Source organism: Belonocnema kinseyi, chromosome 9 (genome assembly GCF_010883055.1).
Source record: "Belonocnema kinseyi isolate 2016_QV_RU_SX_M_011 chromosome 9, B_treatae_v1, whole genome shotgun sequence".
NCBI lineage: Eukaryota > Metazoa > Arthropoda > Insecta > Hymenoptera > Cynipidae > Belonocnema > Belonocnema kinseyi.
Window position 1 is genome coordinate 122,394,880 of NC_046665.1, and position 26,572 is coordinate 122,421,451.

Sequence of the window (26,572 nt, forward strand, 5' to 3'; positions counted from 1 at the left end):
AGAAGAGACCCTCTTCTTAAAATGGTCAGGAATCACGAAGAAGTGGGCAAAGGAGCATTTCTATACAAAGCAGCGGAGGAGGCTGCTGAAACAGTCGGACTTAACTTCAGTATTAGGGGTGAGCAAAATGCATCAAATCTAATCTATCTCGAGTACTCACTCCTGAAAGCCCAGATTAAGAAAGCACAAGAGAAAAACTTTCGGGAACAGCTCCTCGATAAGAGGATGCACGGTATCTTCCACAGAAATGTGAAGAATCAGTCAATGTCTTGTGAGCTAACGTTTGTTTTTCTTGAATCGCCCGGATTGAAGTCTGGTACAGAGGGTTTCATTTTTGCATGCCAAGACGGTGTCATTTCCACCTTAACATACCGTCGCCCGATGATAGCTGCAGGGCGTGCCACGCACACCCCGAGCATTTAGCTCACATACTATCTAGTTGTCCAGCACACGCGGGAACGACCTACATTCAAAGGCGCAATGCGGCACTAAATTGAGTCAATTGTCGAGAATGGGAAGTGCCGCATATACTGGAACTTTATATTCTCGACAATTGTTTCTGTTGCTCAATCGAGGCCTGATATGGTTCTTCTTGACTTCGAGAAGCGAACCACGTTCGTTAACGAATTTTCGGCACCAGCTGACAAAAACATCATAGCCAAGGAGAATGAAAAGAAAGAGAGGTATCGAGACTTTATAAGGGAGTTGCAACGATTGCATCCGGAATATACTGTTACACTGATCGTCCTTATCATCGGCGCTCTTGGAGGTGCCAAGCTTTCACTTGCTAATAGCCTAAAAAGCATCCCTGCGTCTCAACAATATGCTAGAACACTTGCGGGAAAAATGCAGAAGGCGGTTGTCCTTGGGTCACTCCGTGTTCTTAGGATGCACGAGGCTTTTGCTGGATCGTCGTATTGATTCCTTTACAGACTGTAACCACGACACTTGACTGAAAGCGAGAGTTTGGTGTATTCGAAAAATGTATGTTTTTTTTTTTAAAGAATTTCAAAAAGCTCATTTCTGTTTCACTGATCTAATAAATCTTTAAATTATAATTTTCAAACAATAATTCATCTAGCATCCATACTTACATCTTTGGTGATATTATAGCTCTTAAAAAATGCGTAATGCAACATTTTGCCATAGAGAAAATTGCCAAAATTTTGAACAGCGTATTTCATGTAATGCAGTCTAGTAAAAATACCCAATATCTCCAATTTAACTCTTATGAATATTTGAAGAAGACAACACAAGAATTATATATGTAAAAATTTTAATTCATTTTGCAACTTTGAAAAAGTCGTATTAACTTACGAGCCTAAAACATACATCAAGATTTTATTTTAGGTATGCAACATTTCTTAAGTTATACTCTACTCTCTAAGCTCTGCCATATGAATGTCGCATTCTGGCTCGAAGGGCTCAAAGAATCGGAAACGAATGTTTTCCTCTTCCGTTATTGGAATTAGTTCCTCCATGTTAGATATCCTTACTTTAACCCTTACGCAAGCATGTGGTTCAGTAGTATTATGAATGCAATTTAAGAATGGAAACAAAATATTTCTCCAATCCAGAATTCTGATAAATCCAATGATGAACTCGGATTTTACTGCTACAAAGTATAATCCATTTATTACAACACTAGTTAAGCGAAAAATGATATTACTTGGAAATTGGACAAAATGAACGTTTGGTGCAAAAGGAGCCGGATAAATTGGTGCAGCATTATTGAGATCAGCGCGAGCTCTATGATGTCCTGGCTGAGCCAATTCTGAAAAAATACAATACCCACAAAGCTTTAACCAATTCATAAAAACAATTAATAAAAAAAATGTTCGTCTATTTCTACTCAATAAGAATGTTCAAGACAAGGAAAGGGCTTCTTCTAATTTAGGAAAATTGAAAGCACTGGTTTTCTCCTTCGCAACTAAATAAAAACGTTAAATATGGCAATAGTGCCCACCTTCAACTCAATGAATTTTTTTTTTAAATCGTTCGTTTTCCAATGGGGGAAAAAATTATATTCACTGGTTTTTAAAAAGGACTTATTTTAACCCTAGAAAGTCATACCTCCATTTTCGATCTAAGAAGTCATTATGGGTCACTGTGACCCTGCGTAATTTTTAGTGAGGTGCCATTAAAAAACTATTTGTCCAAAAAGACCAAATGCATATTTTAAAACCACTTTACTTAAAATTTCTGAATACTGTTTTAACTTTCTTCACAAAAAAAAAACACTTGTAATCCCTACATTCGAAACCGATTTATTATGATGTTACAAGTTCCATTTTCTAGCGCGCTGAAAATATATCTTACGTTTTAATTATCGGACAGAGTCATATTGACCCGGAATGGCTTTGTAGGGGTAAATTTTATTTCATTTTAAATATTGGATCTAATTGTTACCAGGATATTTTTAATATTGCGAGATTTAATGAGTAGCTTATTTTTCACAAATGAAAAATACGATAAAAAACTCTCATCACTGTTTTAATGTTTTTCTTAAAGATAGTCATAGACGTCATAGTTTGATATGAAATATAATTACTTTAGACGGTGGGATTCTTTTGGGATTGTTGGAACATTCGAGCCGTTCACAAATTAAAATTTCAAGTTTAGGCTATTTATAATCACTTGCTATGCTCGTTGATGAGCTATATTTGCCCCCTTCCTCGCATATCTTCTAAAAAATTAGGTAAACATTCAGCAAAATAATTATATTTACAACCAAATGGATGAATTTCCAACTGCAAATATAATAGTTATAAAAAATAATATTAATATATTTACCAACAAAATTGAAGAGCACCGTTAAACTTAGGAGTACAAAACCTATAGCTATCTTCATTTTCTCTGAATAATGCAAATTATGTTTGGAGAATTTTAGCGTAAATTCAAATAATATTCCAGAAAATGTCTCATTAGATATTCGCGATTGCTTTCTTAATTTGTAATTATTTCACAACTTCCTAAAGCGAATTGTCCTGACTTATTTATATCCCAAAACAAACTGTATAAAAAAACTCCGCCTGGTGTCTACATACCGGGTACCTACATACAAATATGAATGTAAAGCAATCTTAATAGCAGCTATTTATTATAATTCAGAATTAATTAAAAAGGTGTCTGATGAGAAAAACATCTTAAAAAAATAACACAATTAATTTATTAGAATATTTATAATACTAGTCATTTTTAACAGATGGCGACTTCTCTTAAGTCTTTTGTTCGGAGAAAAAAACTCGCAAAATGTCCACTTTTGACGTTCTATTTGTTTAAATAATCAATTTCACAGAGTGACATTAAAAATTCAGGCCTAATTACGTTCTCCTGGATTTAATTCTGAGCAAAAAGAAAACATCGAGATTAGTCAAGAATTGAAGTCTGTAGTGGAATATGAACAGAAAATTCCCGATTCCTCTTACTGTGGCGGCGGGTGTTCGAAAGTAGCCCAAAATTGAAAACGTAGTTTATCGATGGCCCGAAGGTTTCGGGAAACCCTTAAAAAACGGTTTTAATTGATCTGATTCAAGATATACGTTCCTAACTGGAAGCATTAAAATTATTCAATTAAATCTTAATTCAAGCGTTAAACATTAAACAATTTCAAATCTTACTGCTTACAAATTTTGTAATATTCCAAAGTGCAGGAATTATTTTTAGATTTTGCGATTTTTTTATTTAGCCAAAACGAGGTTATGACTCGGTATCAACATGATGATTGACTCGTACCTTAGAGGAGTGTTCCGGGTACCTCAAAAATAAGCAAAGAATCTAGTGAGAACTGAAAAAAAGTTCAACGCAATCAAAAAACGCTTAAAAAACAAAACAAGAAATCACCGTCCAAGGAAAATCAAGACAAAATGGATATCCCAGAAGAAGACGAATCCAGTTCGGAATTAACATCTTCCAGCGACGACGATCCTGAAGAAGATCTTGAGGCAGACAAGAAACTAAATAAATCAAGGATCTCCCCAATAGTAATAAATACTAAAAATAATCCGTGGGAAACAAGAAACAAGGCAAGGGCTCACCTACACAAGAACGACCGAAACATCTGAATGCATTTTTCTCTAAAGACCTTCACGATATATAGTACAGCTTCTCCAAGGAAGACTCTGACAAAATTCAAGACTACCTACAAAAGGAAAAAGTGTCTTTCTATACCCACCTGGATTCAGCCCAAAGAAAGAGCAACTTTATCATTCAGGGACTACCTATAATGGAAATTTAAGAAGAAGTAGATGAACTCAACGAGAAAGGTCTGCGGCCACTAAAGTTACCCATCTCTCTATAAGAAAAGATAAAAACCAACATTTTCCCACAGTGATAGTGATCTGTGAAAAAAGCGTAAACATCAAGAGAGTGCGTGAGATTAGATATATTGCCTTTGTAAGAATCCTTTGGGAATATTACAAAAATCCCAGAAAAGTAACCCAGTGCCACAACTGCCAAGGACTTGGTCATAGTACTGCTAGCTACCATAACCCTATGAAGTGTGTGAGGTGCTCCGGAAACCATATGTCTAAAGACTGACAAAAGAAACCTGAAGAAGTACCCAAGTGCGCAAACTGCACAAACACCAACACGGCAAACTACTATAAATGCTCAACCTACTTGCAGAAAGTTAAGCGAATTAAGTGAGTAAGACTACGACAAAAATTCAAAAATGCTCCAAAGACAAGATCAAACCAAAATATCCAGTACGGATAAATGCCATTAACTACTCAAACCTACAACACATCAAGAATATAGCCACAGGAAATTCAACTCAAGGAAAACATGAGATCACACAAACATAGGATGCTGTGCTCAAGGCCAGCGAAGCAGCAGGACATGCAAGTGAACCTCCAAAAGAAGATAGGAGAAGAGGCCCTATTTCAAAGGCCAACTTTTTAATAAGCAGTCTCTTCAACAAGGAAGTCATGCTGGTCATCGAAATTAACCAAATATGTAAGTCTCTCAGTGAAATCTGTAATTTAAGGAACATAATTGAGAAAGTTAAAGAATTTCGAGATAAATTTATGAACGAAACTAATATTCCGAACAGTAGAATTATAAATTAATTAGCTATAGCACATTGGAATTCCAACGACCTCGCTCAAAAATATCATGAGGTGAGGGACTTTATCGTAAACTATAAGATAGACATCATACTACTTACTGCAACTAAGATAAGAGCTCGTAATCAATTTTACGCTTCCGGTTATAAATGCTAAGTAAAAGATAGAAACACAAAAACAACGGGTGGGGGAGTAATGATCCTAATTGAAGATAATAATCTTACTACAGAAATTCATTAAGGTACTGAAACAATAGAGACATTAATAGTAAAGTTAGCCAACAACCTAGCAATAGATACCATATACGCTCTAAGACAAAACATCTTAAAAAAAGATTTGGGTAAAGTATTCGCGAGTTGGTGCTACATTAAAAATAATAAAAGCGGAAAAACAATCTTTGATTTTAAAAACGCCAATCTATTCTCAATTATTGCTCCAGACACTCCCACGCTTTACCCATACGCAGATCAGCAAGCCTAAGTATGGTAGTTTTTGCGATAGTCAAAAATTTCTCGGTACGGACGAAGTTTGAATTATTCGACGAACTAGTCTCTGATCATTTACCCATACTATTCAAACTAAATACGATGAATGACGTTATTTTTGATCCAGACAAGTTCTTGTCTACAAAAAAGCTGACCGGAATCTTTTTAGAGAAAGTCTTGATAAAAAATTTGAATGTTCGCAACAAACTTGAAATCTACAAAGGTATAGAAGACAATGTCAACTCCCTTACTAAACTTATCAATGAAATATGTAAGCTATTCCAAACCACACGTAACAAAATCTAAAAAAAGTCAAGAATCTCAGTAAAAAAGAACTAAAGACATTTAGAAATCAAAAATTGGAAGAAAAGACTTGAAAACTTAACAATCAAAGATGACACTCTCTGGAAGGTAGCCCGTTCTCACTCAAAACCCTCCCCTCCCCATAATACCACGACTCAATAGACACGAATAAAGCTAATATTATAGCTGAACACTACGAGAAAGTCCATCACCTCATCGAGAATATGAGCAGTTGTAAAATGGAAAAGCGAATAAACGAAGACTACAGAAATGTTGAAAATGCAGAGGTCGATTTATCCTCTATACCACGAAAGACAAAGCAAAACTTTAAGTGATGAGAAATTTGGTTTTCGTGAGGGTCGCAACACGTTGCAACAAATGCTTAAAGTCACCTATCGCATTAGCACTGAACTGAATAAAAAAGATCTACAGCTCTAGTCCTACTGGGCATAGAGAAACCGTTCGATATCGAGTGGTACGAGGGTTTCATATTCAAGCTAGAAAAGATGAGAATATTGCTGTACATTATCAAAGTTGTGCAACATTATCTCAAGAATAGAAGTTTCAGAGTAGCTCCAGTATCGTTTATATATTTCTTAAATGATATAACCTAACTAACCATCACAAAAAATCTGTTATTTGCTGACGATACAGCAGTCTTCTCATTCTCTTAAAAAATCAAAAATGCAATAAGGAATTTACAAAAATACATAAATAGGTTCTTGTGATACTACCATGAGTGAAAAATAAAAATAAATTCGTCGAAGACAGAACTTGTGATATTCACCAGGAAAAGAACTAGTCAAGAGAAATTACCTAGTATTCTATTTGAAATTGTTACTATTAAGCCAAAAAATCTGCCAAATACTTAGGATTACACTTAGATAAGAAATTATCACACTCAGAGCACGTCAAACATATAATACTAAAAGCTAGAATAATGTTGGGATTACTTCATCGACTCATAAATAGAAGAAGCAAACTAAATTAAAAAAAAATCGACTTTATATAAAGCCTTTATTAAAATAATTATACCATACGTAGCTCCAACATGGATTGGAACAATGAAGACCAATATAAAGAAAATTAGTACAAGGAAAAAACAAGTTACTCAGAATGATTAGTAATGCTAGCCTTCAGGGTTGTAATAAAACGATAAGAGAAAAACTTAAAATTTAAAAAAAACCATCATATCAGACCTGTATCGCCATGCAGAAGACTTCTACAAAAATAAAATTCAAAATATAACCAGGTGGTCGGCGGGCCACCTGGAGCAGCTGAACCTAACACCCAACCCACCTTTTTCCTTGAACGAAATTTAAGTGAGGCAACCATCGTGTTGAGCTGCGTCGAGGGGTTGACTGCCGCCCGCCGTGGGTGGTTGACTGCTGCTGGCAGTCCGGCCCAGAGTGAGCGATAGTGATTCTTCCGAGAGGCCAGCTTTCGTTGGGCTTGATGAGGGGAGGTTAGATGGTGACGACTATGACGCTGACCGCAAGGTTTGAGCGAGGCCTAGTCCACTTGGCCCTCTGTTGGAGACTGTTCAAATCCTCACGACTCCAGCGCGCCCAGAAGTGGTTGCGAAGGCCTCTGACTAAGGCCCAGTGAGTTACATGATTTAATGGTGTATCTGTCATGGACGGCCGCGGAATAGTGGTGAGCAGTCTCCCGGTGAGGGAGTGAGCGGGCGTTAGGGCATCGATGTCGTCTGGGTTGCCGGTTAGCGTTTTCTCGCGTTTTCAATTAATTTCGTATAATAAAAATTGATTATGATATAGTAGTTCTTCTACTTATCAACCGTACAATACAGAGACCTCTGTCGTACAAACATCAAATAACCACTGGTATTAGGCTTCTAAAATAATATTCTCTCTAATTAACCAGTCTCACCGAAACTCAGTTTCAAAAACTTGAATTGAACAACTGGCCATGAAATAATAACATCTATGAAAAATAATTTCGATCGAAATTAAGGAAATACAAGTTTTAAAATTTTGAATGTTGGTGCTGCGGTGGCGTAATTGGTAGCGCCTCTCACATGTAATAAGGAGGTTGTCAGTTTAAACCTAGCCCACAGTGAATTTTTTAGAACTTATTTTTCTCGTGTTTTCAATTAATTTGGCATAATAAAAATTGATTATGATATAGTAGTTCTTCTACTTATCAGCCGTACAATACAGAGGCCTCTGTCATACTAACATCAAATAATCACTGGTATTGGGCCTCTAAAATAATATTCTATCTGATTAACCAGTCTAACCGAAACTTTGTTTTTTTTAAACGTACGCAAATTATTTTTAAATTTCGCAGCTATTTTATTTATTCGGAAGGAGGCTGTTACTCAGCCTATAATAAAACCTCGTATTACATGTCATATCAAATATTTACAAACCAATAGTCATCAAATTAGAATAAAAAAAATGACTAAATGTTTCAGATCTTGAATGGAATCTTTAAGGAAAAAATTAAAACAGTGATAAGAGTTTTTTAAATGTATTTTTTATTAAGAAATAATAAGTTACTAATTAAATCACATACTACGAAAAATATCCTGATAATAATTCAATTAAATTTTCAATACAAAATCCTATTGAATGCAAGAATATCTGAAAATACTTTTACATATAATATATTTTATTTTCTAATTATTATGTTAAAAAATAAAATTTGAAGCAAATCCTTTTTAAAATAATGTGTACTTAATTTTTCTTGAAGTGGAAAAGAAACTATTTTTATTTAAAAAATTTTCTTAGTTTAAAGTAGGCACATTTTTTTAACACTTTTATTTTGTTGTGATGAAGGAAACTTTTGTTTACAATTTTTATGAATTGAAAGCAGCCTTTTGTCTTTTTTGAACATTTGTATTAAGTAGGAAGGGAAAAAATGGAGGGTTCTACTTGTTTTTATAATTTGACAGACGCATTGTTTTCATATCTTTCAAAATTATGATAGCCAAGAAACCATATCTCTTATTACACTGCTACTCAATTTACGCTGATAAATTTGGTTTGTTAATTATTCTCCTTTTATTTTTTCAAGATGACTAGAACCACCTAAACAAATTTCTATCACTCTTTTTAAACAGTGTTTCTTCTGCACCACCTTATTTGAGAATCCTTTCATTACTGGAAAAACGTTTTTTGATAAAATTTAAATTACATCAAACTCTCGTTTGACGTTTCTATCCTCCCCGAAATTAGTCCAAGGCTATTTGAAAACAAGTCCCGACACTAGACTGAAAGCGAGAGTTGAGTGTAATTACTGACATTGTGGTAATTGTGTTTAGTACAAGGAAAAAACAAGTTACTCAGAATGCTTAGTAATGCTAGCCTTAAGGGTATAATGTAAATAATGTAAATAAATAAAAGATGTAAAAAATGTAAAAATGTAAAAAAAATAAATGTAAATAATGTGAATAATGTAACTTTTTAAAAATTGTATAAAGAATAAAAATCTTAAATATTTAATTCTTGTTTATGCTTTCTTAAATATTCACTGGAGTTCCATGGGGAATACTGACTATTTGTAAACCCATGTATTACATAAAATACACTGAGCCAAATAGCATAAATGTCTCCCTAAATATTGTTGGAATATTCTAATAGAAGTTTCGATTCAGAAACCTCATTCAAATTAAGTAAATGTACAGATATCCAGGAAGATTTTTAAGAAAGGTGAAAAGTGTAAAATGAAAAACGTTCGCAATATATTAATTAAATAAATTGAATGAATTAAATTTGTCTTCAATATTCCCTGATTCTACCTTGGAAACCTTCCTAGATATGCTGAAATTGACCTACTTTCGGGAAATTTCTGGGAACATTCTTCGGAATTCTCCAAACCTTCTATTGAAATATTCCAGGGATGTTCAGGGAAAATCTTGTGCTGTTAAGAAGTGAAAAATGTCGGTAATTTTCGCGACGTAAAAATTTCGAAATCTCAGGGAGATAACCATAGAATCCTAATATGGGAATTTTTTCTCATCCTTTATGAATATTTTCTAGGTGCGTTCTGCTAGCACCTGCACAACGAAATTTGAATATTTTCTGTATGCCATAATTTTAGGATTTGTTGGGGATTTTTTTAGGCACCGATGCTGATTTTTTGGGCTACTACCGTAACTGTGTTGTGGTCGGTAAGATAGAAACCACAAGCTACTTAAAGTGTTACCAAAAAGGAATAAGAAATTAGGGAATACCGATAGCTTAATTTATGCTCGGTCAATGAGAGACCGTAATTGATTACTACCAATTCTAATTCAATAATTAAAAAAAGTAACCATAACAAAGTTAAATTCAATCATATAGGTAGCATACAGAATAACTGTTCCATGAGAGGTGGCGAGTTTAAACGCGTGAATCCAAGAGACAGTGCAATCCAAGATTCTAGTAATGAAAGTGCTTTTTCAAAACGTTAAACAAACGTGTTCTTTTAAAAAGTTAAAGGAACGTGCTCTTTCAAAAATTTAAAGGAACTTGCTCAGAATTGTAAATCCTATTCTTAGCGCGGGGACGTGGAACTATATAAACCAAGATTGTTAAATCTTGGAAATCGTGAAAGCATTAAATCTATTTTTAAAGAACTCTATGCGGAGAATATTCTTACTAAAACGAACACATTTAGTAAGCTCAGGACTTCTCAAGGTAAGCTACTAACACCCTTAGCTTTTTTGAAACGATGCAGGATAACAAAATCGTCCTAAAATTCTTACAACTGAAAAATAATTTGGCTACATCTAACTCCAGATCAATTCTGCATACTACAAGTTTGCTTTTCTTGAAAGAATGAATAAAACACACCAAATTTGTCTTGCACATTACCTCCGAAAACTGTTACAACTTCACCTTTTCCTATTAAACACCCTTATATTTGACATCTTTAAGGCAAACACCACCAATTGATACAGTAAAAACATCTCTGAGCATCCTCTCAGAAATAAAATGATTTCCGTTTTATCTAAAGAACATAATTTTGCAGTACCTCCTTCCAAAATCCAAAAAGAGAAAATCACTCATCAAACTTAATAAAACTAGAAAAACTTGCAATTAAAGAACTGATTCGGAACAAATACATTATAATATTATCCGCGGAAAAAGGGAACGCAAATTCTAAAAACTTCTAAAAGACTCTAAACTTGACAGCCAACCAATATCTAAATGAATGGTTTCGACGTAGTATTTCTCGTCACGAAAGTAATAATCTCTGATACAATTGATATTATTATATCTTTTACAAATTCCCTTTCGACTTCATACCCTTGATGGAACAGCGTTTTAGTAATACCTACTTCTCTTTCAATAACCAATTCTGCAAACAAATCTCAGGAGCAGCAATGGGATCCACAATCTTACCTGTAATAGCCAACATCTTTATGAAATATCGAGAAATTAAGATGGATTGGATGAACTAAATAAGTTTTTCGATTTCATTAATCAATCACACCCTAATATCCAGTCCGCCATAGAAATTGAACCAAACGAAAAATTGTCTATTTTGCACGTAATTATTTATAAATGCTCTGATAACACATGAGAATTTAAATATACGTGGACTCCGAACGTACGAGGCTTAAATTTATGAACTCTCTACAGACACGAGCATCCCAAAACCACAGGAGGGTGTGACATTTTCTCTCCTATACCACCACCCTTTTACAGAGTGAATATCCGAGAGTAAATTCAAAATTTGTTCACTGCATTTTATTTAATGGTCAATTTTAACGTTTCATAATGTAGATATTGAGAATTTTTCCCAAGATTATTGTTAGTCATTTTCATCGCAATTAATACTTTTTTATTGAATGCAATATTAAAATTTAGATTGATTAAAATACAAGTTGCAATTTTTTTCATTGTATAGATTAAACAATTGTTTTAGTGAAAATTTTTAACCTATTTACCAGTATCTGTATTAGCGTTTTCTAATTTAAAATCATTTACGTTTTATTCATTTATACTTTTCCCTTAAAGGTTTTTTAATTCGTAAATCCCAGAGAAAGATCCTTTTTAATAATAAAGAGACCTTCATGCTGGTGATATAGTTGACCTGCTTTTTTCCGCTTTGTTTGAATGTTTATTCACCCTTTTTAAGACTCTGTCTCCTATTTTAGGTTATACTGTTCATCTTCTTGAATTATAATTGATAGCTTGTCTTTTATTTGATTGATCTACATTTTTCTGGACTTCCTTATTTATAACTTATAACCTTCTCAGTCTATCTGTTCATTTATCGTCGCTTTGAAACTCTTTTCTGCTATCATTCTAAAAATATTTTTTTAGGAGTGAATAAATTGGTTCTAATTCACCATCTAAATTTAAAAATGCTGGCGTAAATTGTGTTGAAGAGTTTTTGCTAGGATTTATTGCGAACTGCAAATCGTCTATATCTTCGCTCCATGTGGAATGATCGCTATCTGAATAGTTTTTAATTATTTGTTAGATGGTCTTATTGTATCGTTCAGTTGTCTTTGCTTGAGGCTAATATTTTAGCGATCTTGTGTGCCTTGTACCAAATTTTTCGATTAGGTCTCTTAAAGTTTTGTTGACAAATTCTATGCCGTTATCGGTGTGAGGTATACGCGGAGTTCCTTAATGCGAAATTAGGCGTTTGTAAAAATCGGACTCAATTGTAGTCCCTTTAGCTTTCTCGATTGGTATTATTTCGACTACCTTTTGTAAAAAGATCGACGAACACTAAAATGTATTGATTTTTTGTCTTTTTAGAACTTAGTAGCGGATCCAGGCTATCAGCTGCTACCATGGTACATGGTTCTTTGATTACCCTTTTTTTAATGAATCCTACCCTACTTTGGTTAATTTTTTTACTCTTGGACAAGTCTGACAATTTTTCACGTATTTGATAACGTCGGGAACTACCCTTGACCAGAAGTCATGTTCGGAAATTTTTGTGAAAGTTTTCTCTGCGCCTATATGTTCTCTCTAAAGTTCGTCGTGATTTTCCCGTGTAACTTAAGCTCTAAGTCTTTAGGTACCTCTAGTTTCGAAGGGTTCGAGTCTAGTAATAGAGTATATTTGAGTGTGTTAGTTCTGTGCAAACAGATTTGTGAATCTCTGATTCTCCATTTTTCATATTCTTTGGATCTTTTTTTAACTTGTTTGATATTGATAGAGCACCAGTGGTCTGTATTATCGTCTGCATATGTCTGCTATATTTATTGATAGTTCTTCTGATCTCGAGAGAGCGCCAGGGACGAAATTTGAGCTACCTTTTCGGTAAATGAATTCTTAGTCATGTTCGAGAGGTTATAGTGCTCATTGAGCAAATCGGCAAGTGTGTTTTTACGGTTATAAACCTGCTTTAACGTTAAGCGAACCGTGATTATTTTAAAACTATAACCTTCTTTTTCGCATGGCCTAAACTACAGCTAGGCATTTATATTCAGATGTTGAGTGCCGAGATTCTCCACCGTTAAGGCTTCCACTCGCGTAAGCAATTGCGTAATTTACGCCGCCGATTGTTTGCGTAAGTACGGCTCTCAACTCTTTGTTACGTGCATTATTTCCAAGGTGAAAGAGTTGTGTGAAATCTGGACATGTTAAAATTGGCGCTGATGTTAAAAGTTCTTTAATTATTTGGAATGCCTCATTTTGTTCCACACGAATCTTAGTAGTCGTGCTATCGGGTCTCATTACAGAATAAGGGATTTTGCCAATCAATCGCCCGTCGCTGGCATGCTTTATTGTAGCGATAAAGATCTAGACGTTTTTCAAATACTTTGGCGAGACGACACAAATCCTCAGTACTTAAATTCGGTTGTGATCCTGTATCGAGTAAAATTCTATATTCATGAAAATTTCCTTTACGATTACGTCTATGAACAATTGCAGATCTTTATCGTGATAAAACTTTCGAGGTTATCCAGCAACATACAGAGTTCATTATTAAAGTAATGCACATGTTGTCATAAAAATTGATTTATTTATCCGGTCGCTGTAACGCCTGAAAAGTACTCTTAAAGTGCTTAGAAGGAATGTCTTTTAAAAACCTTATAAAATGAGCTTGAATGTTTTCCACAGACTCCTAATGTTTGCCTTTGAGCTTTTTCTTTGAGCGGGGAAACGAAAAATGTCACTAGGGGGCAGATCGGGACTGTAAGGGGGTTGGCGGAACACTGTCGTCTTGCTTCGGGCTAGGTACTCGACGACGATGAAGGCCGTGTGGCTGGGTGTCTTGTTGTAGTGGAGTTTCATCGAGTCTTTGATGTCACCCCTAATGCCAGCGAACTTGCGTATTAATCTCTTGGGCACTTCTAGGTGAAAAGTGGCGTTGACAGTCTGTTCTGGCTGTACAAACTCGAACTAGAGGATTCCTCGGACGTCAAAAAAGACAACGAGTATTGTTTTGATGCGAGACTTGCTCATGTGCGCTTTTTTCGGGCGGAGGGAAGAAGCGGTGTGCCACTCGGAACTTTGGCTCCTCGATTTAGGGTCGTATTCAAACAGCCAGGATTCGTCTCCGCTAACGACAGAGTGAAAGAGGGCCGAATCATTTTTGCTCAATCGCAACAATTCTTTACAGCAAAAAACTCGAAGTTCTTTCTGTTCATGCATCATCACCTTCGGCGCAAGCTTCGCACAGAAAACCGCATTTGTAGATCTTCGGTCACTATCCCATGTACCGTAAATCTTGACATGTTCAGGGTGTCAGAGATTTACTGGATGCTCAATCTACGGTTTGAAAAAAAAACTTTGCACCCACGCTTCACGTTTATGTTGGTCCTGGCCGTGGTTGGGCGTCTAGAACGGGGATCGTCGGCGACATCTTCCCGGCCCTTCCTAAACGCCTTGTGTTTTCTTCCGGTTTGTGTTCTTTGCAAGCAATCATCGTTGAAAGCCTCTGGAAGAATCCGGTAGGTTTCCATTGTATTCTTTCCAAACCGCACGTAAAATTTGATAGCGTCTTGTTGTTTGTGCGAACCCTTCATCGCGCTGTGCGGAATTACGTTCTGACGCCCCCACTGCTCGGGGCCAGCTCATCCCGGGTGGGTTTGAAAGGGCCGACCCACTACTAAATTTGCCAGCCGGGATATGCCTTATACATGTCCGTATTATCCTAACCATAAGTCTCAAATTTCAGCAGGCTGTATGAAAATATTTTCAAGGAGCAGTGGACAATATTGAAGTAGAGAAATACAGGCTACAAATTCAAGCTTCCTTTTAAATGGAAAATATGCGTCACTCTGCCGAACAAATGGTAATTTAAATTACTAAAAACATTAAGGTTGACTTAGATCTACCATATTGAAGCTGCCATTTTGGATTCTCATATTATGAAACCCAATTCGTGACCGGCTAACAAGAATAACCTCTTAGGGGTCACTTTGAGCCCATTTCAAGTACTTGTTGCTTTTGAGTGAATGATATTGATTAAAAATTCCATGATTTTTAGCCGGTCCAGGCACTATATTGGAGCCTCTACATTAAATTTGATCAAAGACCACAATTTATTCGAAAGAACACGATAAGACGAAGATTTTGGGACCTTGAACGCCTTGGTTAGTTGCGACGAATTTTGGCGACAGCCTTTTCGCGCTTGATGTAGAACGTCCCATTAATAGTATTTTTATTACTGTTATTATACCATTAAGCAGACTTTTTTCAAGTTAAACGCGACTTACTCGGAGAGGAAGTTTTTGATTCGTTCTCGGTCTCATTTTTTATTTCACAATTTTTATTACATGTCATATAAAACAATAAAATAATTAATCTGGTACAGGTGCTTAATAGAGTTTTTTTATAGGTACACTTTTTTATTTAAATTTGTCAACATAATAAGATTGTAAAAATATTGCGAATGAAGAAATCATTAGCGGATATATAATGAGATATTTTCTCAAATATAAATTAATTACACGTAAATATTCACAAAAAGTTGTTTCCTTTTCAAGAGAAATGAAGATAGTTATTCGTATGGTGCTGCTAAGTTTGACAGTGTATCCCAATTTTGTTGGTGAATATAATCATATATTTTTAATAAATACAAATAATATGTGAAATGAGTTTTTTGTTATAATATTCTTACGTTCCTACTTATTTCAAGAATCCTTTTCATCCCCTGTTTTTTAGAAACTTTATATTTTCCTAAATTTTTGGTCTAGCTGCGAAGTAACTCAATAGAAACCAATAAGGAAATGCAACTATTTTTTGTTAATAATTTCACTATAAAATTCATAATTTCAGTTTAAAATATACATTTTCGGGTTAAACATTGAACTGCTTTGAAGAAAATTCGTCTTTTGGTCTTTAACGTTAAACAGTTTGATATAACAGAAAATTATTTGATTCAGAATTACCTGCTTTGCTGAAAATAATTATTTCTCAGTAAAGATGAATTCATTTATTAAAAAAGTAAACTATTTTAATGGAAAATTTAATTCCTTTGTAATAAATTAAGTTTTTTCTGAAAAGATCATATTTTTGGGTGGATAATTGAACTGTTTTGTACATAATTCGTCTTTTTGCTCTGATATTTTACAATTTCACTAAAAATTCAATTTTCTTTGAATTTTTTTCTTTTCAGCTTAAAAATTTAAATATGAGGTTAATATGAGGCTAAGCCTTACTTAAATAGCACGCCCTAACCAACTAAGCTATCGAACGTTTGGAAATTTGTGTAAAAATCTTGTACAAATTTTATAAGTAGACAAGTTGAAAAATTAGATTAGAAACTTTTTAAATTATATTAATATAAAAAAGCTTTCTTATCTTTAAACGTTGAAAATTAATAAATTTAAGTTTAATTGAAGGGTTTGGCAAAAAGGATTTTTGACTCGGACTGTACCGATTATTAACAAATCAGTCACAATCAAATCGTAGAAAAAAATATTAAATAATGTTTCACATATTACATCGAATCTTTAAAAAAAACATTGAAACAGTGATAAGAGTTTTCAAACTTAATTTTTATTTCGGAATAACAAGTTCCTGAATAAATTTTGTACGATAAAATGTCAGACTAATTAAGATTAAGATTGATTAAGACTAATTAAGATAGAAAAGCCATTTTTTCATTATTCTTGGATATTTAAAAAGTGTACCATCAGAAAATCCATAAAAAATTGTAATGTGCCGTAATTAAAGGTATAGCCTCAATTGTCAGTTTCGAAAGATTTTAAATGATCCTAAAAAAGTTAAAGGGATTTAAAAAAATCGTATCAGTTTAAGGATTTTCAAGAAATATTACAGGATTTATAAAAATTGAAGTGATTTTAAGGCCATGTGACGAGTGGGTCACGTGACCAGATTTCTACCTTACCGAAACGTTTTTTATGTCCTAACTTATTTTTACACGAAGTTCCGTATCGAGTTAAAAATTTAGGGTACTGAACAAGAACCACCGAGAAAAGAGGGTCTAGTTCTAAATTTTTCTATTGATCAAAACATTTTTTTTATGAATAATTTTTGTTTGCTTTTTCATAATTATTCAAGTTTGAAACCAGAACCATCTTTATTAGTGCTTTTTATTTCTTATTCCAAATTTTCAACTGGATGTGGCGCTTTGTGAGGAAATAAGTTAGGAAATAAAAAAAGTGTCGGTAACGTAAGAATTCGGTCATGTGACCCACTCGTCACATGGCCTTAAGGAATTACTATTGGGACTTAGCAGGATTAAATTATTTAAAAAATTTAAGTATAATTTTAGATTAGATTTTAAGGCAGTTTCAGTGATTTTTAAGAATGTCAGGCGAGTTACTAAATAGATACTTAAAAATATGTTAATAAATTTTAAGAGATTAGAAGGGATTACAAAAATTCAAAGATTTTAAGGAGTATAAGAAAATTTAAAGGATTTCAAGAGATTTTAATTGATTTTAGTCAATTTTAAAACATTTGTAATGATTTCAAAGAACTTAAAGGGAGTTCAAAAAATTCGGAATAGTTTAAGGATTATCAAGAAATCTTACAGGATTTCTAGTGTTCAAGTGATTCTAAGGATTTACTAGGGACTTAATGTGATTTTTAAGTTCATTTTTAAAGTATTAAAAAATAATTCAAAAGATTGAAAGATTTAAAAGAGATTTTATAATATTGTGAGACAGTTTCAATGATTTTAAAGAACTTCAAGTGATTTCAAGGAATAACTAGGGACTCGGCGGGATTTGAAAGTTTCTTTTTAAATTATTTAATAATAATTTAAAAAGGTTTAAGGATTTACAAGAGATTTTATAAGCTTTCAAGATATTGATACTTATTATTTTCACAAATAAACTTTTTTCTTTCCCCGACTCTGTGCCTTTCTAGGTGGCACAAAATTTGGTGATATATTTAAGACATCTTTACGAAATCTTTACGACAACTTTACGACATCCTATGTCCATGTCATTTCCGTGTCTTTGCGATATCGTAAAGATATCGTCAGATGATACTACATATTTACGATATCGTAAATACGCCTTAACGACATAAACATAGAATGCCGTAAAGATGTCGTAACTATGTCATAAATATGTCGCAAAATCTTGTGCCCACTGGGAATCTTACATGATTTCTAGAAAGGATCCCCAGTGGGCACCAAATTTGGAGACGTCTTTACGACATCGCCACGACATCATCACGACAATTTTACGACATACTATGTCCATGTCGTTTTGGTGTCTTTGCCATATCGTAAAGATATCGTCAGATCATACAACTTACTTACGAAATCGTAAAGACACTCTAACTACATGGATATAGGATGTCGTAAAGACGTCGCCACACTTTGTGCCTACTGGGATCACATTCTTTGATAATTTTTATTTTCTCCTTGTACCTTTTAAGGTGCAGAAATAATCGCTTGACATCTTTAAAAAACCTCTGGAACTCTGAGTTGAAAATGCACAATGTGTTGATGGTGGCAGTGTGGCGGCGCCACCTATGCAGTTGGCCTATGATTGTTGTAAATGCATGGGAAAATAAAAATATTGGATTTGATAACACGCAGTAAAAGGAATTTACTGACAGTGCTAAATAATCTTTTAGTGTTTCGAGTGATTTTTGCGACTTTTTTTAACGAAAAAAAACTGCTTTTAAAACGAATACCCGCTGTGTTGAAATTTTGAATAAAAATTGTGCAGTGCGTTTGTTTTTATTGTAATTCGGGATAAAAAAGTAATCAGGAGCTGGACAAAGCTAACAAAATTGAATTTTTCGAAGCACAAAATAATCCAAATATTGTTCAAGAATGGCAAATGCCTTTTAAAGGGATGATATCAAATTGAAGTGTTTTGGCAATAATGTTACATGCAAAGTCTATGGGTATGTCTATTGTTTTTAAAGTTTTTCTTATTCCATTTTTAAATATTCAAGTTTAAAAAAATGAACTAAAGTTATACATTTTTAAATCTTTTCATTTTTAATTTTTTTTTGTAATTTTTAAATTTTTCTACCACGCGAACAATAATATTTTGAGAAAATTCAAAATTATTTAGATTTTATTTTTGAAGGTTAATTTTAAGTTTTTTAGATTTTAAAATATGTCGAAAGAGAATTCCAGTGGCACAAAATTTGGCGACGTCTTTACGACATCGTTACGACATCTTTCGACAACTTTACGACATTCAATGTCCATGCCGTTTCGCTGTCTTTACGATGTCGTAAATAAGTCGAATGATCTGACGATGTCCTTACGACATCGTAAAGACAGCGAAACGACATGGAATTAGGATGTCGTAAAGTTGTTGCAAAGATGTCCTAACGATATTGTAAAGACGTCGCCAAATTTTGTGCTCACTAAGATTCAGATAGATTTTAATTGATAGATTCAGATAGATAGATTTTTATTATGAATTTTCAATAGCCATAGTTGAATATTAAACCAAAAAGATACATTTTTAACTAAAAAATGAATCTTTGGCTGAAATAGTTGAATTTTCAACAAAAAAGAATTCATTTTCACTAAAAAAGATAAAGTGTCAACCAAAGCATAAATAATTAAATTTTTAAGTTAAAAAATTAATGTTAATCCCAGCAGATGCATTTTCAACTAAAATACTGAAATATTTAATGGGAAGAACTTACATTTTCAGTTAAAAAATTACTTTTCTAAAAAAACTTGCTTTCCACACCAAAAAATAACTATAAAAATATGGTTCTATTTTCAAACGAAGTGATGAATTTCCAACTAAAATTGTAAATCTTAATCTAGAATACTTGAATATAAAAACAGAAAGATCGATTTTCAATTGAAATGTTGAATTTGTAATCAAAATGATTTCATTTTTGACAGCGATATGAATTTTCAACTAAGAAGAATAGTTTCTAAAAAAAATTAATTTCAATTCAACTATGGAAGATAAATTTCAACAAAAAATTAAATAATTAAATTTTTAGGCCAAAAATTAATGTTTGAGGCCATGTGACGATTAGGTCACGTGAATAGATTCCGACCGTACCGACACTTTTCTAACTTATTTTCACAAGAAGCACCACATCGAGTGGAAAATTTGGGATAATAAATAAGAATCACTAAGAAAGGTGGATCTAGCCCTAAATTTAAACAATTATAAAAAAGCAAGAAATATTGTTTATAAAAAGATTAAAAAGTGACATTTTTCATAAGTATAAAATTTTTGACCATGGCCACCTTTCCTAGCGCTTCTTATTTATCATCCTAAAATTTTAACTCGATGTGATGCTTCTTGTGAAAATAAGTTAATAAATAAAAAAATAATCGGTGAGGTAAGAAACTGGTCACGTGACCCAATCATCACATGGCCTTAAGCAACTGGATAAATTTTTATCTTAAATTGAGCGTCTGGATCAGGGTGGTCCAAAAATGAATGGCAAGCTTTTTTTTTGCATGCTGAAGGGCAACGACCCGCCCCCCATTTTATTCAAAATCCGAAAAAAAGTCCCCACTTTTTTCTGATTTTAAGAGGTGTCGGTTTTGACTTGAAGTTTCCTATGTAAAATGCATGGGGAAAAATCACTTTTTTGAGTTTTTAGAATGATTTTTTAGGGTTTGAAAAAATGTGAAGGGCAACTAAAGGGGCCTTCAGAAAATTATCCAACAAAGAATTTCATGTATCAGAAATATGGGCTTGATATTCCTAATACACTCCACGAGTACCTGAAAACCACTCTTAAAACAAAAAATGTGAATTCTTTATGAAATCGACCTTTTAAACACTGTATTCTCGTCTTTTTCACTTAAAACTATTAATATTGTTCCAGTGGAATATTTATTATCATTGGTTAATTAATTTTTAATTATGTAAGCAAATGAAATTTGTTTAAATTTTTTTCCCGAAAATTTATTTTTTCCCTAAAAATTATTACTATTAGCTTAGTGGAATATTTATTAACATTGTTTCATTAATTTTTTATTATTTTAACAATTGTAAATTGCTAATTATGTTTGAAAATTAATTTTTTTCTTTAAAATTAATACTATTGGTCTAGTGGAATATTTATTTACATTATTTAATTTCTATTCAATTGTTTAAACAAATAAGATTTGTTTAAATAATTTTAAAAAATTAGGAATTGTTAATATTTCTTGAGTGGGATATTTATCAACATTGTTTGATTCATTTTTTTTCATAAAAATCATTACTATTGGTTTGGTGGAATGTACAACAATATTGATTGAAATCAAGAATTATTTATTGTTTATACCGCAAGAAAATATTTTAAAATAAATTTATGTTATTTATGATAGCAAAATGTCGTTTTAACTTTTTACAACAAAAAACTTTTAAAACGATTAGAATTTGTGTGCATAATTAAAAATTAATTAATCAATATTGAGAAATATTCCACGAGACACCCAGTAATAATTTTTATTACAAAAAATTCAAAACGAAATTATTTAAACAAATGGAATTTGTTTGATTTATTGAAAATTAATAAACAAATGTTAATAAATACTCCACTAGACCAATAGTAATAATTTTCGGGGGACAAAGTGTCTTTAAATTATTTAAACAAATTCCATTTATTGAAACAATTACAAATTAATGAACCAATATCACTAAATTTTTATTGCCGTGAATTTTTATCTTAAGAAAATAACATGGGACTCTGTAACAGCTGTAATTAATAAAACTTAACTTTTCTCTTCACAACGAGCTATAGAATACTGATGAAATAATTTTGTAATCACATCGCCCCCATAAGTGTTTTATAGGGTTGCAAACAAACGCAACAAGAAAAAAATGTATTTTGCGATTTTTTAACGCTAATTATGACTTATTTACCTTTTAACTGCAGAATGTTGCTAACGTTGCAGATTTTTTAAAACTTTTTGTGCAAGTTTTAATTGTAGTGCGTTAAATAATTAACTGAAGTTAACAAATTAATTGCCTAAAACGTTTATTATTCTTGTTAATAATATTAGTTTCGAATAATGCTAGAAAGTTGCAGTTTTTTTTAATTTTCAACTTTTGTCCAATTTTCAATTAGTGTGAGGTGAATATTTAATTAAAATTAAAATATTAATCAAGCGTTTTAGAAAAAACAGGAACTTACTTGCATTCATCCAGGAGAAGATAGTTATAAACAATAATAAATTAATCAAAATTATGTTTTTGTTTAACTTGAATTAAGTATTACCATATTAAGCGAAAAGTGTACAAAAAGTTCAACATTTCACAAAAACAAATGCAATTACCTAGTAATAATATAGGAGAAGATAGTTATAAACAATTAAAATTTGTTTAAGCAATTAGGTTTGTTATATTTTTTTAATTATTACCTTACTCTAAGTACAAAGTGAACGAAAAGTTAAAAGTTTTAGAAAATCAGCAATTTTCTAGTATTATTCAAATTGTGTATCATTTATTAATTATGTAAACAATTAATTTTTTAACTCTAATTAATCATCCACCTCAGTCTAATTTGAAATTAGACAGAAGGTTAAAAATTTAAAAAAAAATCGAAAATTTGTCGCATTCTTCAAAATGATTATCATTAACAATGATAATGAATTAATTAAACAATTAATTTTTCTCATTTTTTCAATTATGCACTTTAATTAAAAATTGGCGCAACAGTTGAAAATTTAAAGAAAAAAATTCAAATTTCTAGCATTATCCAAATTTAAAACTATTAACAATAATAACAAATTGTTTAGATAAAAATTTGATAAAAAGTTGATGAAAAGTTGAAAATTTCAGAAAAAACTGCAAATTTCTAGCATAATTCAAATTGAATATTATTAATAATAATAAATTATTTAAACAATTCATTTTTCAACTTTACTCACAAACTAAGCTTTCTTAGTTAAAATCTCAAATTTTTGGTACAGAATTCTTGTATTTTTAGAAAAATTCCCTTTTTTTATTCAAGAATTACACAAAAATAAAAACTAAATTTAATTTTTTTCTTAAAAATTTATCTTTTTGGTTGAGAAGTCTTGAATTTTATTGAAAATTTGTCTTTTTTGGTGATAAATTAATATTTTTGTTTAAAAATTCATCTTTTTTAGTGGAAAATTTAACTTTTTGTATGAGAGTTCTTGAATTTTATTTAAAAACTTTTTCGGTATCAAAATAATGTTTAGTTTGAAAATGTATGTTTATTTTGGTTTATTTTGGTTGAGAATTCTTGAATTTTATTGAAAATTCGCCTTTTTTCGTAATAAATGAATATGTTGTTATAAAAATACGTCTTTTTTAGTTGAAACTTCAACTTTTCGGTACAGAATTTTTGAATCTGATTAAAAATTCGTCTTTTTGGTAGTAAATTACTCTTTTTGTTTGAAAACTCATCTTTTTTAGTTAAAACTGCCACTTTTTGGTTAGGAATAATTGAATTTTAAACAAAGTTTATTTTTTTTGGGTTAAAAATAAAGCAAATAGGTTTTAGAGTTTAAGAATTTTCTTAAAAACTAAAAAAAATTATTTCTTTTATAAAAAAATTTGACTTTTTGTTTGAAAATTCTTCATATTTATTGAAAATTCGTCTTGTTTGTTAATAAATTTATCTTTTTCTTTAAAAATTCATCTTCTTTAGTTGAAAATTAAACTTTATGGTTGAGAGTTCTTGAATTTGATTAAAAATTCTTTTTTCTTTGGTACAACATTAATTTTGGTTTGAAAAGTTATCTTTTTGATTATAAACTTAACAACTAGGTTTGAAAGTTGAACTACTTTCTTAAAAATACGAAAATAACTTTCTTTCTGTGAATTAATATTTTTGTTGAAAAATTATTCTTTTCTAGTTGAAGCATTCAATTTTTGGTTTAGAATTCTTAAATCTTAAAAAATTTGTTTATTTTCTGTAGAAAATTAAATTTCTAGGTAAAAATTCATCTTTTTTAGATGAAAAATTAACTGTTTTTTTTGAGAATTCTTGAATTTGGTTACGGTTAAAAATTAAAAAACCAGACATTGAAGTTAAAACACTTTCTGAAAATTGGATTTGTTGGTTGCCGATTTAAAATTTTGGTTCAAAATTCATCTTTTCGTTCGGAAATTGAACTGTTTTGTTGCCAATTCCTTTCTTTTAAATAACTATGGTAGTTGAAAATTTACCTATTCCATTATTAGTCGAAAATGTTTATTTTTAAAGTGAAAATTCAATTTTTTGTTCAAATTAAACTGTTGTGTTGAAAATTCATTTTTGTGTTTAAAAATAATCTATTTTAGTAGAAAATTCAACTTTGGGGTTAAGAGTTCTAGTCGACTTCTTTGTTATAAAATTTCCATTTTTATTAAAATCACATATTTTTCATTTGATAACTAATCTTTTTTGTATTACAAGTTTGTTATTTTTTCTTAAGAGTTCCATAATTGAAAACAAAATCAACTATTTGGTGGAAAATTCTTTTTTTTTATATATAACTTAAAATTAGTTTTCTTTTTTAAATTAAAACTGAAACTCTCTCATTTTTGGTTAAAACTTAACCTTTCTTAGATTAAAAATTTAATAACACCCGGATTAACTCTCGCATAGAATTCTATTCGTCAAATTTGAACACACACTCGGAAAATCACTTTTTAATTTCAATTGTTGAGTTATTACTGAAGTTTTCAATTTACCATACTATCACGTAGGCAACATAAGTGTTTTGGTAACTTTACTCGCTGTAAACACCAAAAAAGTACGTATAGACATTTTTTTATGTCTTATCGAAAGCCTACCTTACTTTCTTTGTAGGGGGGGGGGGGGGCATAAGCAAATAAAAGGTTGTCAAAGAAGGCAGGGTGGTCAAAAATTGCCAAAAATTGGTAAGGTTCACGGACAGAATGTAGGTAAAACCGTCACTGGTTACCCCGAACTTACGGAGATCAGTCGATGCGAAATGTGGGTGCTAAATATTCCTGAGATGCGCAATCGCGGAACCGTGCCACAAGCCCTGCGTGTGCAGAACGGCCCAACTGTTCTGTTAATTAAACGGTACGCTTTGTTCGGGGTAATGATTCTCCTAAATCAGTGTGGCTGTTTCACTAAACAGAAGATGCGCTGTCCACTGTGTGATTGTTGCGATAATTGTACGTGTTTGGCGAGCGGTTCTACCAAACTTCTGTCCGTGTAGTTTATGGATTATCCGTAACCTTTGCGCGGGCTTTATTGAGAAAGTCGGATCCGAAACTTGAGCGAGTAGGGGAAAGTGCAGGAGTGGGGGTACAGCCCGAGCTCGGATTAGGATTAACGGCATTATTAAGAGTGACATTATTGGGAAGGTGAAACGTGCATGTTTTTTAAAATATTCTCTTTTAATTCAATCATCTCAAATAGTGTTTCCCTTGCACTCACTTCTTAGAGAGTCCCCTTTTTACTAACAAAAACGTAATATTGATTAAATCCTTAATAATTATTATTTCTGTTGTAAAAATTGTGTTTTCTTCTTTCAGAATTATTTCAGCCAGGACGTTATATAACTCGCAGTGATCTCAATAATGCAGCACCAATTCATCCGGCTCCTTTTCAACCAAATGTTCGTTTTGTCCAATTTCCTAACAATAGAATTGTAAATTTAGCTTACTATACATGGAGGGGATTATATAATGTACAAGTAAAATCAGAGTTTATTATTGGATTGATCTTAGTTCCGGATGGCATAAATCGTTTGTTTCCATTTGTTCATTGCACTCATAATACGTATATATCGCATAATTGTCTGAGGGTTAAAGTAAGGATATCAGACATGGAGGAGCTAATTCCAATAACTGCGGAGGAAAACATCAGTTTCCGATTCTTTCAGCCCGTCGAGCCGGAATCCCACATTTATCGCGCAGAGCTTAGAGAGTAGGCTACAACCCAAAAAATGTTGGATACCTAAAACAAAACCGTGACATTTGTTTTAAGTACGTAAATTAATGTGACATTCTCAAAAATTAATAAAGAATAAAAATTTTAAATGTTCAATTCTTATTTTTCCTTTATCAAAGATTCATAGGGGTCGGAAATACTACCGAGCAGATCGAGTATAATTCGGAAATGCATATAGGGAATCAACAGAAGCATATAAAAATGGATAATCTCTCGCTTCCATCCGAAAATCATTCTTATACTTTGTACGGAATATATCATTATATTACCATAAATCAAACTTAAATTTTTACTTTTAGTATTGAAAGAACTACCTTAAATTTAAAAATTTTTAGCCGACATTCTGAAGAATTTGAAAAGTTTGAGGATATTACTTAATAAAGTTTGTTAATGTTACTACATTTTTGATGATATTTACGCATTAATTAAGAAAGATATTTTTTGTAAAGAATTTGATATTTTTACATTTTAATAAGAGAAGGTGTTGGATTTGTGTGAAATC